The sequence below is a fragment of the Colius striatus genome, chromosome 17, assembly GCF_028858725.1.
Source record: "Colius striatus isolate bColStr4 chromosome 17, bColStr4.1.hap1, whole genome shotgun sequence".
Taxonomy (NCBI): domain Eukaryota; kingdom Metazoa; phylum Chordata; class Aves; order Coliiformes; family Coliidae; genus Colius; species Colius striatus.
The window spans coordinates 8,858,374-8,877,183 of record NC_084775.1 but is presented as its reverse complement, the minus strand read 5'-3'; the positions used below and the strand labels follow the sequence as shown (position 1 = coordinate 8,877,183).

Genomic DNA, 18,810 nt, shown 5'->3' with positions numbered 1-18,810 from the left:
AGAACAAAAATAGCCATAATGAAGAAAGGGGGAGGAGATGACCTTGAAATAGGCTGACTTATTTTAGAGTACGAGATTGATAGTTTAGTGACTTGAGTAGCTGCACAGATATAAAATATTTACAGCAAGTTGGAGAATTCTAATGGGGAAAAGAAATCTCTCGAGATATTTTCTCCTAGAGAGTATAAAATGAGAAAGGAATTATGCACAAATATAAGAATTACACAGTTTTAGTGTTCTTGATTAACTGCCTGGTATTAATTTCTCTTCATACATGTGTAGTTTGACTGCATGAGAAGGAGGAGAATCATGAACAGAATTGATTTCTCCTTGGGAAACCTTTGACATTTTGCTGCCGGTTAACATTGTCTTTCTTACAGGAAATGTCACCTGGGACCTTTGTAATAAAGAACAAGAAAGTATGCTTGTGCATTCTTGTCATTTCACATGACATCAAGTGGCTGATTTCTGATGGAAATCTCAAGAGCATTGAGTTTATACAGATTTATCCCAATTTCACTTCAGAATAACTGCTGGCATGTGTTTCTTGGAGTCATGCAATGTTAGTAGATTCTTTGTGAGAAAGTAATTATTTTAAATATCTTTGTCACTAAGAAATTGAAAGAAGCCTACTGTGTGTGTCCAATAACAAGACAAAATCCAGCTGGTATAAAGTAGGTGTAATATCCAGGAATTAAAAAATGTATGCTTGTTTTGGATGTCCTTGTGTGACTAGGGGATTTAGAGCAGTCATTGGAAGATGAAGGAATCCAGCTCTCTGCATTATTGGACCCAGAGGCCATACTGTGTCATTACTAATGCATGCAGACATGCTCAATAAATTTCATGGTTATACATCTCATTGTCATTTTCAGAGCTCATTGATTTAAACAGCTCCCACTGATCAGCAATACTACAACAGGCAACACAGCCCAATGTGCTGATAGGTACAAAGTGAAGAAGTCTAATTTTGATCAAAAACTGAGAACATTTACTCTGAGGGTGAAATGAGCAAGTTGCCCAGAGACATTGTGGGGATGACATTCTTGGAGAGTTTTAAAACCTGACTGGAAAAGATCCCGAGCAACTTGCTCATAACTGACCCTGCTTTGACCAGGGGAATTGTACCAGGTGATCTCCAGCAGTCCTTTGCAATCTCAACAGTTCTGTGAATCTGTTAAAATCAGATGGTTGATAATTGAATGCTGTCTTCCACAAGAAGCAAAGTTGTAAGGCTTCTGATGGTGCAAAGGGCAGGAAGTCCAGAAAGGAGTTAGAGGGATGCAGAACAACCTCTCTGTATTTCTCACCAGTGAGTGTAATCCAGGAATGAATCTCCACATGGGCAAGGGATGTGAATGGAGAGCTGGATGGACAGAGCTGTGGGACAGGCTGGGATGTACTGCAGTTCTGAGGGTATTACTAGCAGCTACATTTATGGAACTCCACTTTGTTTGAGTTTTTTTAAACTGACTTAGTTGTATACACTTAAATTAAATGCCTTTAGTGAAATAAAGAATTTTAAAAGGTTTATTTAAATTTAAAGACTTCCACTGTCACTTTATACAACTGCTTCAAAGTATATTGAATATAATCTTTTAATGAGTTTTGGCTTTGCCAGTAGATACATGTTTCTTCCATTATGTTGTTTGTTTCTACTTGGTATTTTGTACTTTGTGAGTAATATTTGCAATTACTTTCCTACAATACCATGTTAGCAACAGCAGCAGGAAGCTATAGTTAGCTCAGCTGGAACATTTTGGCCTCTAGAGTTCTTGTTATTGCATTTGAAGTAAGAAATAACTGCCTGCTTATCTTCCTCTCATCCTCTTTTCAAGTTCAGGATTACTTTATTGGTTAGACTTAAGACAGATGGTAGGAACAGTAAATACAAGTTGGTTGTAACAGTTATTGTTTGACATTGGCATGTCTGTAACTAGGAAGATGAAAACAATGGGCAATAAACATTTTGGACAAACTGAAAGAAGTTGCTAAAATAATTCATAATTGTTTATCCAATCTAACAGGCAAACAAAGTGAAAATGATTTCCTCTTCTTTGTGCACACTTTTGAAGACCCTCAGAATTGCTGTGATGGTGTATTGAGCTGCATTTCTACTGAGCGCTCACAGCTTTTTGTTGGTGTATTTAATGTTATCTGTAACATTCTCAGTGCAATCCTTCTGTTGAGAATGTGCTACTGTGGCACAGCCATGAGACTAGAGATCTGTACTTGGTTTTCACCTCTGCAACTGGTCTGCATTCAAATACCTTGAGGATATATTTGTAATATGAAAATAAAGGTGCTTAGCCTTTGTTTAAAATCCTGTGTCTGTGGAACCAGGTTACCTAATGAGCATGTTTTACTCATCTCATGAGGACAAAGCATGAGCTGTTAGGTCTGTGGCAGTAAAACAAAACAATTTTTGAACCAAGTCATCATTTTCAGCATCAATAGAAGGTTGTGCCCTTGTCAGCGGCATCGGTTCAACATAAGGTTCCAGTCAGAATTGGCTGCATTATGCTTAGAGCTGTACTTTAAGAGACCTTCACCCTTTACTGTGTTTGGAACTGCTAATATGGTGGGTCTTCTGAATATTTATAAGAGACTAATAAAGACAGACCTTACTGCAGTTATTCAGAACTCATTAGTTCTCGGTAACAGCTTTGGCAGGAAGAAGTTCCTTAAAGCTCATGATACAGCACTAGATTAAGTACTTTTTTTTCCATCATTTCTTCTTCATGTTGTGTGCTAAGTCATGATACTTATTTTGCAAGTTCAGCCTTAGAATCATAGAATGGTAGGGGCTGGAAGTTCAAAATGCAACTTTGCTTATGCTGTTTCTGTAGTTGCAATGTTGGCTTGCAACATGACAAGTTCACACCTTCTGGGACATGGAGTTTGACATACTTAACTTTTCAAATAAGATTATAAGTGAAGACTGAAAATCTTATTATCTGTTGCTTTGCTGCATGACTTACCTAGCATTTTGTTCAGATATACTGTACAAGAATATCCAAAATTCCATTACATCTACTCCTCTTGCAATTTTTAGTTATTGCAAAAGTTAGGGGTATGTTTAAAAATCTGTGATTGTTCTCATAAAAAATTACTCTAGTCTGATCTTTTCACAGGGCAAGTATCACATGGTTGAATTTCTCTTCCCTTGAGTAGGATGCTGAAAAGGGATTAGTTCTTGATCAAGGGAAAATTATCAGAATGTGGATCATATTTTTTGAGCTATGTTGCTCAAAAATAGAAGTTATAACATAAGATACAGATAATTATAATTTCTTCTTCAAAACATCCTAAGTGCTAAAGGCAAGTACTCAGATTTATAACTGAAGTGATATCTTGATTTATATTGAGAACATAAATAAAAACAGCTTGCCATTCAGCCTTTCTTAATCAGTTAGATTGTTAATGGTGAGGGGTTTTTTTTAATAGGCTATAATTTTCCACTTTTTTTTAAAGAGTAGGAGCTTAAAAATGACTCACACAAAATTGCAGCACTTGTTAAAAAAATAAATATAGAAGGGTCAGTTTATGATTTGTTGCAGTGTTTTAAAACTTAATCAAACTATTAGTGGCATTTAAAAATATCTAACAGTACCCCACTAATGTTTGTTTAATATGATTTCTGATTGTTATCACTGTTTGAATTTCTTTTTGGTCAGGGGAAAGAATTTGTTTATTTTATTTTTGGGAAAGAAAATGTAGCAGGGCAAATAATGGCAAGATTTTTCTTCTGATTTCTGCAAAGTCTGCATTGATAAAAAAGAAATGAAACTTTTGAGGAAAATTCTTACCTAAGGTTGGATTTGTACTAATTCAACGTATTGCTTATGATTCTACCATCTCCCTCAGTGTTGCTTCTGGAATAACATGACCTGTTTAATGAAATTTTATTATGTGACAAACTGAATGTCCGTGTACGTGCTCTACTGACTTGTATGTTTCATGATTGTGACGAGGTTTCTCCTTTGTTCTGCAGTACTTAAAAGCATTTAGTTATCAGAGTTGAAGATAAATAAGGCATCCTGTTTACTAATTAGATAAATTTTCATCAAGTGTCATCCTGAAGTCATTGCAAGTACTGTATTAAGGAAGACATAATGTTGCCTTATAACTTATAAACATCTTGGGTTTTTGTTGTTGTTGTTGTTGTATCTTGCTACCATACACTTAAAACAAATGAGTTTTTGATTTTGGGATCCAGAGATTTCAGTAGAAACTTGTCCACATACTAGAGCATTCAAGCCAGATAAGAAATTTCTACCATCATCTGTGATTTCAGGAAGGAGAAACTCTAGAGCCTTATGAAAGTGTTGACTTGGCTAATTTGAACTACGGGTAGCAGTGCAGTTTTGGCAAGTGTTTGGACTGTGATGTGATATATAGAGTTATCCCATTACTTAGGTCAACAAGCCATTAGTCACATCAGTTACAGAGTTTCTACTCAGAGTTTGATGTGTCTTTTATGTTTTTCAGGGGTATCTGTAACTCTGAGTTGTGCTTTCTGAACAAAGAAAGGGGCCCAAAAACTTGCCTGAAAGGCTGGTAAGAGTTGTCAAAATTTACTTACATATATTTTTATTTCTTTTATTAACTGCACATGTTCCTATCTCTGAAATCTAGAAGGCAAAATTGTTACTATTGTAGTACTTGTTGCTATTTACTGTTCCAGTCAGTCTCACAATTGTCATTCTTTAGCCAACAGTAAAGTGATGAAAGACTAAATTCATTTTCTAGTAGTAGTCTTTAAGTGGCCCTTTTCTCAAACAGTACCACTATTGAACTGACTATAGCTAAAATATACAAGGGCTTGAATTAGTCTGCTTTGAGTAGCAAACCACCATACAAACACAAATCTCTGTACAGAATATAATGTACAATAATTAACTACATATAATGTAGTATGTTACTAGTTAATAATAAAGCTTCCAAAACTTTATAAATGAACCTTTTCAAAACATTTTTGTTCTGCTGCTGTCCTGCTTCTGGGCAAGAAGTGAACTGCCTTCCCACCTTTTAACTGCCAGCTCTTGGCTGCTCTGTTTTGAGTTCAGCTGACCATCAGACTTAATTTGAGGTTGTTCTCTGGGCTCTCTGTGCAGCACTGTGTGGCCCGTGAGTGTAGCACAGGTATCAAATTCAGTGGTTGTCTCTTCGTGTCATAAGATGTATGGCTTTCTGCAGCATTTGACTCTTCTGCTAACTTAGTGGTTTTAAGTGATGGGTCCTTGTCAGAGCAATACAGTCAACAACGTGAAAACCCAAGCAATTTATTAATGAATGTTATTTTTGATGACTTGGCAAGTCATTCCTGAGTTAATAGACAAAAGTTTCCTTACACAAGGAAAAGCCATCTACGTTGGAACAAAGAAAGATAAGTTTTTTAAGTTGTTCTTTTAAATGACTAAAACCAGAAGACAGGTGTATTTGATAAGTTAATGAAATTCACTGAATAATTCGAACTTTTGAAAGCCTGAATTGTCTGATTCAATTTCTTTTAAGTCTCTTTCTGTCTTTGTTTTAGAGAAAGTAGAATTTTGGGTGGTGGATGGGAAAACAGTTTATACAGTACAAGCATACCTGAAAATTATTGCTTCATAATATCCTAAACAATATAGAAGAGGTCGGAGAGTTCTTAGATTTTTCACTGTAGCAGTCATCTTGAGGTGAAATTTGTAAAATTCAGAGCAAAGGAAAAGAATTGTAGGAGTGACAGAAACTGAAAGCAGTTATCTCTTACAAAACAGCTTCACTACTTGTTCAAAATTAAGAAAAAAATAGCAGGCAATCAAATAAGATGCTCTTTGTGCATACGGGAGCAACCTATTATTATTCTGCAGTGTATTTATGAAGTAAAGGAACATACAATATCGAAAATGTTTCTGTTCTTTCTGTGAAGAATAAGCAGTAGTAATTGTGCTATCATTACCAAAGATATTTTTTACAGAGTTCATGACTACGACTGATTTGCTTGAGTCAGAAGTGAGGTATGCTCTATACTCATTTTAAAGAGTATGTCACCCTTAATCTGGAGTGCCATACATTTTCAGAATGATGGTGCTTTCAATTTATTGCTTGTCAGCTCTGAATAATGCTGGTTAGTTCCAAGTGCAACTCGTTGGCTGAGACTGCTCTTTACAAAAGAATTTTAGGTTTATTTTGATTGGTTATTGGTTTGTGGTATATTGGTTTGTAGAATTTGGGTTTTTTGCAATGGACGCCTTTGTGGAAAATCTGAAAAGTTGGAGCCATTTGGAACTGCTCTTACTCCCACTGAGGTCAGCAGTAGAATTTCTGTGGCTTTCAGTAGGAGTAATGTTATACTGTCTGAATGTGAAGATTTTCTTCTGCCTTCAAAAAATGCTTATAATATTGTCCTATAGCTAGGGTTACATGAAAACTAAATATCTATTGTACTAGTTGATTATGAAAAAAGACGATATTTTTGTAAATAGGAGAAATCAATTTTATCTATTTCTGCTGTACCAGCATATTGGATTTTTTTTTTAAATATCCACAGGTTTGGTTATCTAGAGTTAATTTGCTTAAACTATCCAGTATGTTTCACTGAATTGGCTACAGGAACAGGTCTAAACAAAGTGCCTTCTCATGAGGCAAGAAGGAGAATTGCAGGATGTGTATTTAATGGAGTATTGATAGACATGGCCTAAGTTCCACAATCACAGATACTACTGGTCACTTAATCAGGGAATGTAGATTGGAGAGAAAGCATGCAATTTAAAGAATGATGTAAAGCTTTCAAAACCATGCATTAGTTCTCAACTCTTAATAAAAGCTTAACATAATGCTACTAGTGGCATTTTCATGTATGTCTTCTAAGAAAAAGATTCAACTGTTTTATTCGGAGGTGAATATTTCCAAAATTGAGATACAGTATTCACCATGCATTACTTTTTAGTAAGAATTTCTCTCCTCTCTTTCTCCTCCCTTGGAAGAGGCCATTACAAATACATTTGGCATAAAAGCTGCTAGACAATGGTTGCCCACTTATTTGTCAAATATTAAAAATAAGTGCCTTTTCAGAAATGAATATTAAGTAGATATTCCCAGAACTATGGTTGTGGGGTTTAAATGGTCAGTTTTGAATGTAATGTGCAAAATGGAATTGATTTGATTGGAAATGTCTTGCAGGGTGCCAGATTTAAGACCTGAGCCATCCAAGTCATTTTTAAAAAATCTGTTAAAAGCTTTTTTTTTCCTTGTAATTAATTTCCACACACCCACCTACCCCCACCCCATTTCATGGCTTATAGATGAATGTCTGCTTAATTTGGGTTTCTACCGTCTTTTCTGGAACAATCAAGAACAATGAATTAATCTTGTTTAACTGATGGATTGCTCCAGGATAATCAAACTCCCACTTTATATGCCTGATATTTCTTGCAACTACACTATTTTTTAAAAAAATTGTTTGTAGTTAAATTTATTATAAAATCAAGTCTTGGGCATGTCAGATGTTTGTCACAGTGAGGAAATGCAAAATATGACCCAAATACTCAAATGACCCATAGATAACATATTGGTTTATAAACATTTGCAGCATAAACAAGTCTGAGCTAAGTAATTTTAGAAAGGCATTTCCCTTCCATGCAGTGTGTATTATATATAGACATTAATTAGTGATTTTTCATATGTAGCTCTTGGAAATCATTTTAATCTGGTTTATCTGACACCAAGTTTATGTATTTTGAAATTGAACTTTTACTATTGTCTCTGCATAACTTGGTTTATAAAAACTCTGATGACTTACTCCATATTGTGTGCCTGAGAATTTACCTCTACATGGTTAGGTGATGGTGGTAGGAGCCTTCCAGAATTGCTGATAAGCCCTAATTTTGCTTATATTATTATCCACACAATTCTAATGCCTTTGGTAGTGTTGATTGAATTTCAAAAGGAATTGGATACCTATGTTCAGTATGCATGCATTAAATTTCACATATTTCCCATAGTTCTATTTGGAATGATTTTATAATTCCTAATTAAAAATAGTTACTTGTTTGAAAGCGTGGGGAATTTGTCTTGGTGCTGCTTATGACCTAGCACAACGATCATTTGGGCCAGGCAGCCGAAGAGTTGAACTTCTGTTAACCTGTATGAGGCCTGGGTTGCAAGCCACTGTGATGGTGGGAGTTGCTGCCCTACATATTTAGGTCTCTTGACAATGATGACAATAATGAGCAAGTCTGGTACTTTGCAGCAATGGTGCAGGCTCTGACAATTTTTATTCCTCTGTTTCACTGTTTGTACAGCTACCTATGCACTAACAGAAGACAGGTTGTATTACTACAAATAACATTTTATGATTTGATTAGATAGGGTTTGATAATTTACGTTTCACTTTAAAGAGCATCAGAACTACTGGAATACTGATTATCAAAACAAGTAGACTTTTTTTTTAGTAGGATGTAGTTAATTGATTTCTCGATGTGACACATATAACCTGCTTATTAGCAAAATGCCTTGCAAAAGTACTTATCTGTCTGAAGTAGAGTTTAATTGAATTGCCTGGACAAGGTTGGCCTTAAAAGTGGACTTCCACATAGCTGGAGTCTGTGTGATACTTCATTATGTGCCTTCTTGCTTTCTACTTCATGGTCCAGAGAAAACTTGCTTCATATAAGGTGTGTTAGTATTCAAAATTTGTATGTTTTTCTGGATGTGAAAGACGTGTAACCTGTATACAGTATATAAATGTGGAAACATGCTAATATACACCTGTCAAAAAGGGTCCTGCATCTTTGCACACATTAGGAATTAAAGCAAACCTGTAACTTCAGATGTTTGAGATCTAATTGTGTATATTTCCATTCTGGTTAAACATAGAATGTAACTCCTCTGTGGTATCTTTGCTGGAATATTCTCTGAAGCCATGCTGAAATTCCCTTTGTAGATCCAGTGAGAGATGGAAAGTTTAGGATTTAATCTGTATTTCCATGCAAGAGTCATGGCAGCACTTCTTAGTATTCATTTGGTATTCTTGGAGACATCTCTGGCAATACTGGAGCAATATTGGCGTGATCTATTAAAACTATAGTGAATAAAACTTTAAGACCCAGTCTCTTGATTTACATTTCATACAGCAATATCTAATAGAATCAAAAGGCATAAATATGTGTTAGACAGATTCTCTGCTTTTATTTAGAGCTATTGAAGCCCTTCCAAACAACAAAAAAAAAACCCCTCTAAGATGGTGAAAAGAATTGAACAAGAAATACAAGGCATTATCTTAGAAATACCTTACAATACCTGCTCCTTAGTATGCCTCCCTGCGTACTCCAAAACATAGCCTCTTTGATCAACTTTATATTGCAGAACAGTTACAGATGCAATTGAAATGCAGCCATTCGGCTGTTTCTTCAGGTGTTAGAAAGTATATTTTATAAAAAGAAGAAGCAATCTTAATTGGCTTTTGCTACTTTCCTGATTTTCTGTTAGTCCAGATAGTTTTCTCATTGTACACTTTCAAAGAATGCTTTATAAAAGGCTTCATGGTAAGCCTTGGTTAAATACTGCATTCCCCCCCCCCCCCCCCCCTTAAAGCTATATGTGATGTATATGTTGGTGCTGTTGGCTTCAAGACAGATGTTCATGGAACAAGTCTTTCAACACCCACTTGCCAGCTCTGTAGTAAAAACTTACTGAAAATTGTCAATAAAAATTTTACTGGAGTTTTTTTCCTTGTGCATCTTTAATAAAGGGGCTCCCTGTTAAAAACTTGATGACTTTGTTAAATTTTGAAATAGGGTCTTAATTCTACATAGTCATTTCAAAAGCATTAAATGCTGATAAAACAATCACCTTTGCCTTTTTGATTTAAAGCAGAATTTTTCCTCCATCTGGAGGGTTATGCTTGAACAACTGCAGAGATGCATTGTCCCATGAGAGTTCTGGCAGGGATTGTTTCCCTGAAACACTGTGTTCACAACCAGATGGAAATATGCCCTGATACATCTCAGAAGCTTAAAGCATCACTTGTTCCTCCTTCCTGACTGGAATTCCAGTAATTGTTGCAGCTTTAGCATCGCCCACATTGGTAGAAAGAGAGACTTTGTTTCTTGCAGTGCTACCTAACATTGCCAAGATGCATCTTGGGCATTTTTAACTAAGATTACGAGGGCATACTTGTCTCATTAAAATCATCATTAGCATATTCTTCCATTTGACATTATCTTCAGTGTATTCATTCTTCTAATTAAATTGTAGCCTATTGTATAGTAATTCTTTTGCTTTCCTTAAGAAAGCAAAGTGTTTCTTCTCCTTAAGGTAGCTGTACAGAGTCAGAATTGTTACCTCAATAAGCTGTTTGACAGGAGATTGGATTCATAATGCTCTAATGGATTGCAGCACTTCTTGTCTTGAGAATTTCTCCTCTTGGTACTAGGCTTCTGTGAAAATATCTGCTGTGAGATTTTATGTTTGTTGGTTGGGGTTTTTTTTAAGTTTTACTGTTTACATGGATAGGATGTTATTTTGGCACAAAGATGTAGTACTTTGTTTGGTTACAAAATAAAGTTTTCAGCATTCTCAGAGGAAGTTTGGATTTGGTTTTGTAGTTGCATGTCACTTTCTGTGTATTTGTAGATACAGAGGGCAGCCCAAAGACTAGATGCTTTCCATCATGTGTTAATGCAATAGTATATCTTTCAAGAAGTTGGTTTTTTTTACAGAGCTGAGTTTGGAAATACATTAGAACACAGCCTTGTCACATGTTGTCGAGGTCAGAATGGAGAGACTTCAACATTTCAACTAAGGCTTTGTGAAAGGAGGATAGAATGTTAGTGTTTGCTAACTAGTAAACTAGTCTGTTCATGCCTCTTGAACAGTCTTGGAGTAGAGGTGGCTTGTTTTTTCCTGTCCATGACATAGTTAGCTTGCTGTGCTTTTTGGAATTTGAACATTGAACTTGCAGGGAATATACTTGATAAAACCCAGTGCTGTTTGATTATGACTCTGAAGTGTTAAAGTGTTATCAGATTAAAGCCTTGAGTGCATAGTGTGGAAAAATCCCCAAGTGAGGTTGAGAGTGTGATGTCTGTACTTGGAAATACTCTGTTCATATAATGAAGAACAGAGATTAATTCACCCTCTCTGCTGATAGACAATGGAGGTTTGTGGGGTATTTTTGACATAGCTGTAGTGCTTTGGAAACAGCCTCTTAAAACTGCAGTATTGACTTTGTTGTGCTTTGCCACAGTCAGCCCTGAAGAAATGAGAACAGTTGGTTTCATGTTTTAGCAGTTCAGTGGTATGTGGTGAATACCAGCTCATTCCTTTGAGTCCTGGCTTAGAATGCCTTTTGATTTCAAATAAACATCAGCTGAAAAATACTTCTTTTGTGGAGCATTGGACCTGATTACCATCACCATAACATATTTCTGTGTTCAGTAATTAAGCATATGACTTAAAGTTTTGGGAAACTGCCATGTATGTTAGTAGCATTCAGTTGGTAATTATAAAAAAAATAATTATCCATCAGTTAGACTAACATTAAGGTCCCAGATCTGGAGATATACAGCCTTATCAAAAGCAGACTTTCTATAATAATCTTTGTGTGTCAGTTCCATTGTAAGATAAATGCTGCTTTGTGTTCATTTTTTAACCAAGAAAAACTCCACTGATTTATTGGATTCATTCCAGATTTAAACCACTGTAAAAACAAACTGCTGCTCTCTAAACACTTTCTGCCAGCAGGTGGAAATATTTATACAACTCATTTATTGACTTATTTCTGGTTTTGACTGGCTTATATCTATCTCCCAGTCACTGGAGCTGAAGGTTGTGAAAATCCTATGTAAGATTTGCAACATAGTGGATCTTGCTGTGCCTAAATTTGCAAGTTCAGCTGTTTTATGGATGCCTAACTGCTCTAGGACCTGTCCAGTCTTCCATCTCTGGGCTTTAGCATTATCACCAAACTTTCTTATGTAGTCATATATAAGTAAAAAGCATAAATTGTTTCAAGTGAATATGAGCAGTATCTTCCATAGAAATAAAAGTAGATAGAAAAGAGATAATTATTTTTTTAGGTATTATAGACTGATATTTTCCTGTCCAAAAGGCTTGCCATGAGTGATGGTCCTAAACTGAATTAAAGGCAAAAAATGGAACAGGGAAATGTGCACCTAGAACCAAAGTAGCAAATGATCACAGAAGGATGATTCTTCATCTGTCTGATGCTCGCAAATCTGAACTGTATATGAAAACAGATTAGGAAAGGACCTGACTTTGCAAAAGTGAGACTCATAGCTACCTATATTCCTCATTGTTTTCCCACTATTGTCAATGCAGTTACTACTGAATCACCTGGTGCATTTGGGGTGTTACCTTGAGAGCTGATCACAACCTGCTTAACTTGTGAAGATAGCTCACAGCACAATATTATTCTCTCTCTCTCTTTTTTTTTGTTTCTCTTCCTGCCTGATAAATGTTATACCTATTTCTTTTTTTGCCTGAAAGGAGCACAGAATTATTTCTCTGTACATTCGTGATTGAGAGATACAAAGGACTTCTTTCCTTGTATGCCACAATTAAATAGAAAAAGGTTATCTAGCCTTTCTGAGGAAACTCATTTAACAAGAGAGGAGTAAGAATATTTTCTCTCATTTTCCTGAATAATAATGTGCACAGGTTACATTGTGCATCTTGGTCCAAAAACCAATCAGTTCTTTTTATCTCTGCATTTAATGTAATTTCTTGGCATTTTGGAGAAGACAGCACTGGAAATGAGTGTGTATCCATTTTTTTTAAAGCAAGCTATTTTCTTGTAATGAGTTATAAGTCCGTCTTTGGTCGAAATATTTGATCAAATGTGAAATAAATAACTGCAGTCTATTAAAGTCGGTGATTAAAACGGTAAATTTTAATGTGTCATCCAAAACTGTAGGTGTAAAATAGAATAGGAAAAAAATTATTTTGGTACACTAAAGTCAAGTTCATTGGAAGAAGGGCAGTGCAAGAGTGAGTGGCATTTTGTTTTGTCATCATGTGACCACCAGGGATCTCAGAACAGTTTGAGTTTGATAAAAGGCAAATTTTGCTGGAAGGGATAAATGCAGAATTGTATTTGTCGATTTATAATAAGAATGGAATTTCATTAGCACTACTATTCATTTGTGTTGTGGGAGGAAGAGTAAAATGGATTCTCATTGACTTAAAATGTCACTGTCAATTCTAGCTGCTGGAATTCTCCACAGTTTGTTGGCTGAATGTATGAAAGAAAACAGAACCATGGGTCAGACTAGTTTTCTCTAATTAGGATCCTTAGGGTTTTGTGTGGGCTTACACATTTGGATTTTTTGTTGTTGTATAACATTGTGCTTTTGTCTTTTCTTCTAACACCCAGGCGTTCTTTGGTTTCTGATCGTGCTTCATTTTTATTTTTGTAATGCAAACTGTCCTCTCAATTGCAAAAGCATAATTTATTGTGCCTATGCTTCATACCTTTCTCTCCCTGATCTCTTGTAAAGTCCTTGACATTTTTTGCTTGGTTGATCCAACATAATATTTACATGATTTTCTTGTCCAACTGCTGACTGTCCTTTCTTCAGTGTTTCTTTCAAACTTCTGTTTATTCTGTCCTTCAGGAAGCTGTACTATAAATCTATGTATCACTTTTCTCTCTTCACATTTGTTCTGTCTTCTTCCCCATCTTTGTAAGCTTTGTTCCTTATCACAAATTTCAGTGTACTCCTTTACAGGACATCATTTGAAGTCAAAATCTGCATACTGTTGGCGAGATGGATGTGATACGTTTTTGCTTTGGCTTAAACAGAAGAATTACCATATCTGCCAGTTCCAAACACACAGAACTGCAAATTGGCTACTAGATCCTAAAGTTTTTAGAATTAAGTTTTTACTTTTTTTTTTTTTCCACTTTTTTTTCCCCCTTGTAGAAATATTTGGTAAAGATTATTTAAAAAATACTATCCTGCCTGCTCAAAGTGACAGATTATATTGGTTTTGGATTTTTCTGCTAGTGCTTATGAACAGCCTTCGAATTATGGTGGACATGAAGTTCTATGATATCATGAAGTGATTTTAAAACAAAGCAAATTCAATCAGAAATATCCATTGTAAATCTCACATTCAGAAATACCACACTAGCTTAAAATCACCTTGGCCTCTTGTGACTTTGTCTCCATAACTGGTGAAGATAAAGTATTATTCTCCTAACATCATTTTCTGTAACTTAAAAACACTAGAATTTTGTAAGGAAGGCCTTTCATTTATAGGTGACCAGTCTTTCCAACAAATTTTGTCTGGAATACCTGTGGGGTTTTTTCTGATTATTTCTAAACCTGCAGAGTAAATGTTTGAATTCCTTTTTCTAATAACTCCGGAGGAAAACTATATTTCCTGGAAAGGATTAATAGCTTGTTCTCTGTTATTTTCAGTCAGTATTAATCATTAATATTCACTGAAAGTGTTGAAGACCTACATCAGCTTTGCAGATCTTTGGAGAGAAATGTGATGTCCCATAAACACTTGGGCACTTGTTCTTCCTTGATTCAGAGAGAAGAGTTCCATATCTTTATAGTGGCAGTTATTAATGTAATGTGTTGGGATGTTAAATGTCTTTAATTCCAAAACAGCATACATTAGACATAATCAATTAAAAATACAAGTATTGTTAATTTCTTACAACTGTTTTATAGTGAGTAAAGTCGAGCGCTCCCTATTTTAAATATGGCTTTAGTTGAACTACTGCTTCTCAAAATATTTCTCCTTATCTCTGAAGTCATAATTATGGTATTCATCATATTTGAATATAATTGCTGCACTTTGCATTCTGTTCAAGAAGTAAGGAATTAATCTCAGCTATTGCTTTTCTTGCCTACTGGAACCTGCGTTTTGGACTCCATCTCCTTTGTTCTTTATCAGTTACAGTGTAATGTGTTTAATGAGGCTGTCACATATGTGTAGAGTATTACTCTGAAATGGAAATAAACAAATGCCATGTATGTGGTTGGGGCTTACCCTTATCAGATGCACAGAGATTTCTGGATGCAGAAACTGCAACAGCTTTGTGTTATTCTTATTGTAGACAAATTCTACTAAATTATTCCACTTCTAAGAAATTAAACATCATTGATCACTTGAATGCATTCCTGTGTCTACTGATCTAGGTTAACCTGTGGAGAGGTTGAACTGGATGATCTCTAAAGGTCCTTTCCAACCCTGATCATTTTGTGAATGTGTGTGACCTGCAAAATGAGGAAAATACTATCTTTACATAGTAGGACTTAACTGATACTTGTCAAGCACTTGAGATGCTCTGAGAAGGTGTTGATGGGTTGTTAAAAAGATTTAATCTACTCAATGCAATATCAGTGAGTCAAACAGACCAGTATGAAATGCATCTTCAATGTGTCCTGAAAGGATTAAAACTTGCAAAGAGGAAGTTGTAACATTCGGACACTTTGTCCTGATGGATGAAGACTTTATGAAGCATTCTGAAAAGTATAAGCACAGTAAACTACAGATGCATTGGCATGTTCACTATGTGCTGCCCATCTCACTGAACTTGTAACAAAGCTTAGAAGTAACGTAGGGCTATATAATAATAATAATAATAATAATACTCTATGTGCCTTTTTTGAATATGTGATGTCTTGGACATCTGCACTCTGAAGTAGATATCATCAATTTGGAATTGATTAGAAAGGAGTTGTTAAACCTAGTCCTTTTCTGTCACAACTATGATCCTTTATATATTTTAATGTATCATGATTCTTCCTAAAAAATAGTATTTCTGGTTTGTCCCTCCTTTATTTGATTTGGGGAAGCTTTCAGGATGTTGTTCCTCTGATGAGTAGAATCATCCCATTTTCCACCAACAATAATATCATAAATAGCTCATTTTTTAAAGCAATAGACTATTGACTGAAATAAGAATTTTAGTGAGAACTTTTAATGGAACCTGTTGATGCTTGACCTTGTCTCAGCCACCTTTCTCTATTCCTTGTCTCTTTTGAAGAAGAGAAATTGAGTTGTGGTAGAAGTTGCTCTTCAATAGCCTTCTCTCTTGCTATTTCACCATATGACCTGCAGTGTTGAAAACACTCCTGGTGAGCCATCTCTAGCGCTCCCTGCTTAACATTCTTGCTGCCTGCCCTGAAGAGAAGAATGTGTGAATCAAAAGTGGTTCGACAGAGAATGGAGCCTGACTCATTTATTGGGTGTTACAAGCTCTCTCCATTTGCTAATCCAAGAAGGAGACATGCAGAGCATAAACCACTTTGAGACTCTCTTCACATTTTCCTCTTCTTTATCAGTCTTTTTACCAAGGTGCTCTGAAGTTTCTTAGTCCTTGGGAATTATTTCCATCTGCAGCCTTGCTACTGAGCAATTGTAGTGATACCAGAGTCCAATTTAACAGTATTTCCTCAAGAGCTTGGGTCCTTGACTGATTTGTAGAGGACAAATGAAAAGAGCAATTGCAAATGGGTTTCTGTGCTATTAGATCTCTAAAAAGCCTACCTCTTGGCTATGTGTCAAATTATACCTCAAGGGAGGACAAGTGGTCTATGAACCTTAAAAGATTTAAATACTTAAGTGTGGGGTCAAGTATTCACATCAGTGGGTGTCTTAAACCAGTCTCAGAGTGCTCAGCAGGAATAATTTTCTTTAATATTTTTAGGTAGCATTGAAAGTGGTAACTGAGTAGCAAGCGTGTTGAGTTCTTGCATTTGTTCATCAGTTTTCTCTACAATTTACTTATATGATAATTTCACTACAAAACTTCAGTTTTGGATTAATTTTATAAAGCATAGAGATAGGTTGTTGTGCTGCGGGGAAAACTTACATCTAGTACAGCAATACCTCCACAAAGAACTGATAAGCCAGAGAAGTGAACCACACCAGGAGAGGATGAAGTAGTTGTCAAGTAAGGACAGTTAAAAAGATCTCCACCAAGAGACGTGTTGCCATTCCACATTCCTTCTTCCTGTGCACATTTTGTTTCCACCACTGTTCTGCTATTTTAGGGTATCCCATGAATGCATAACACTAATCAAAGGAAAGGGAATTGCTAGCTTATGTGCCAGGTAGCAGTCTTGAGACTGTTCTCTTCCCATACAAATAGGGTATGACTTCACCTCTTTTGGAGCCACGAGTTTCAGCAAACCACAGTATTTGCCACTCTCCTCAGTGACAGCCCTATAGCTCTTTAAGGATTTTCTTTATTTCTCTCAGGTGTGAACAAGCTGGTAGGTTTAAATTAACTTTGGTAAGAAGCTGTGATAGATGAATTCAAGAGTACTGTCTCCTAGTACAGGGTAGTGGTTTCTAGATGTGAAATCTATACTCTGATCCTTTGCCTCAGCTGCTATTTCAACAGCCCTGCTTCAGTTCAGTCTACCATTGAACTTTATTTACTTTGCTATTTACAGTTGGTTCTCCTATCTCCAAAGTATATATCTGAGCAAAATGATACATACGTATGTTGCCATGGAATCTGTGCCTTGGACAGTAGAACTATAGCTGATTTATGACTCTGTGTGGGGGTAACTGCCTGGTCTCTTAATTTTTGTAAGATTTCACATATGAAACGGAGATACTGCTGTCCACTATGAAAGAAGTGGGCCCGTCAAACAAAAACAGATAATGACAAATCAACATTAACATTCTTCTTTGAGGACAGCTAGTTGTGAGAAATTTAGAGGAACAGCAGAATAGAAAAGTTTAAGAATTAAGTGCCAGTGTCTCTGACCTCCTGTTTTAGCATGAAGCTTGCCTTGTATAATAAAAGCTATTTATAAATTGCTGCTCTGTTAAACGTGTACAGAATTTTACAATGCATAAATTGGGAAACAGAGCCAGCGAAAGAACTTAGCAGAGTGATGAATGGATGACAGGGTGCAAGACTAAAACTGTGTTTTATTCATGGATTATGAGGTCAAGAAGAATTGCTGGGAAAGGCTGGCAGTTAAAGGAGAAAGATACAGAGCCCAAGAGATAAGGAATCCAGTAATCTGAGAATTATGAAACCACATTGTCACACTTCTTTTTGGCAGTTACAGCTTCAGGTAGTAGCTTTTTATTTTTACTTTGCTATATTGTCATCATTTTAACGAGTATTTTAGTCTTTCTCCCAGCTCCTGTTGCACCACTGTTGCCAGCTGCTTCCAGTGTCACAGCCCTAATCCTTCTCAATCTCAATAATTTACTCCCTTACATTTTAAGCAACAGGTAAGAAAAGGTAGGGTTTTTTTCCTCTTGTGTTTTGACTTTGCCCCTCCAGTTATACTGTGGAGAGTATGTGGTCAAGCAATTCAAAGCCATAATCTTAATCTGGGAACTAGCTAGAAGTTCTTGAAGTTCTGTTCAGTTGGTTGCCACTAAGGTTGTTAGAGACTTAAACTGCCATTGGATTCTGTTGGTCATGCAGATATTCCTAAGCAGATGTAGTTAATGCAACTCAGTTCCAAACAGATGAGTCAAGTTAAGGTCACTGGATTGGAATTATTCTTTGTAATATTGTGACGGGATGTGTTTAACATTCAGGTGCCTTTTATATCCTCAAATACCAGAGTAAAACAAATCAAAACAAATCTAGAGTAGAACTGTTTTGGACCAATGAATGAAATCTGATTTCCACTTGTTTTTTATTCCTTTCATCAATTTATTGTAAGATCTTCGTGTATTTAATGTAAAATTGGCACATTATTTAAAGATACATGGTTGCACTTCAAAATGCATGTTTTTCTATCTTTTATGTGTTCTCTGTGTCTTGTATCTATAAGGTTTCCTGATTGGAAAAAAGAAAAAAAA

General features: G+C 35.8%; 1 protein-coding gene across 13 annotated transcripts in view; it reads left to right on the top strand.

Annotated features, from left to right (window-relative positions):
• ARVCF (ARVCF delta catenin family member) overlaps nucleotides 1-18,810 on the top strand; it is a 268,860-nt gene that overhangs the window by 13,835 nt on the left and 236,215 nt on the right. For 8 of the 13 annotated variants that reach the window (XM_062010374.1, XM_062010385.1, XM_062010373.1 and 5 more), the window contains one exon: nucleotides 4,492-4,560. The exons of the other annotated variants lie outside the window; for them this stretch is intronic. The gene's annotated coding sequence lies outside the window, so the exon portion shown is untranslated. The remainder of the gene's footprint in view (nucleotides 1-4,491; nucleotides 4,561-18,810) is intronic. 13 annotated transcript variants of the gene reach the window in all.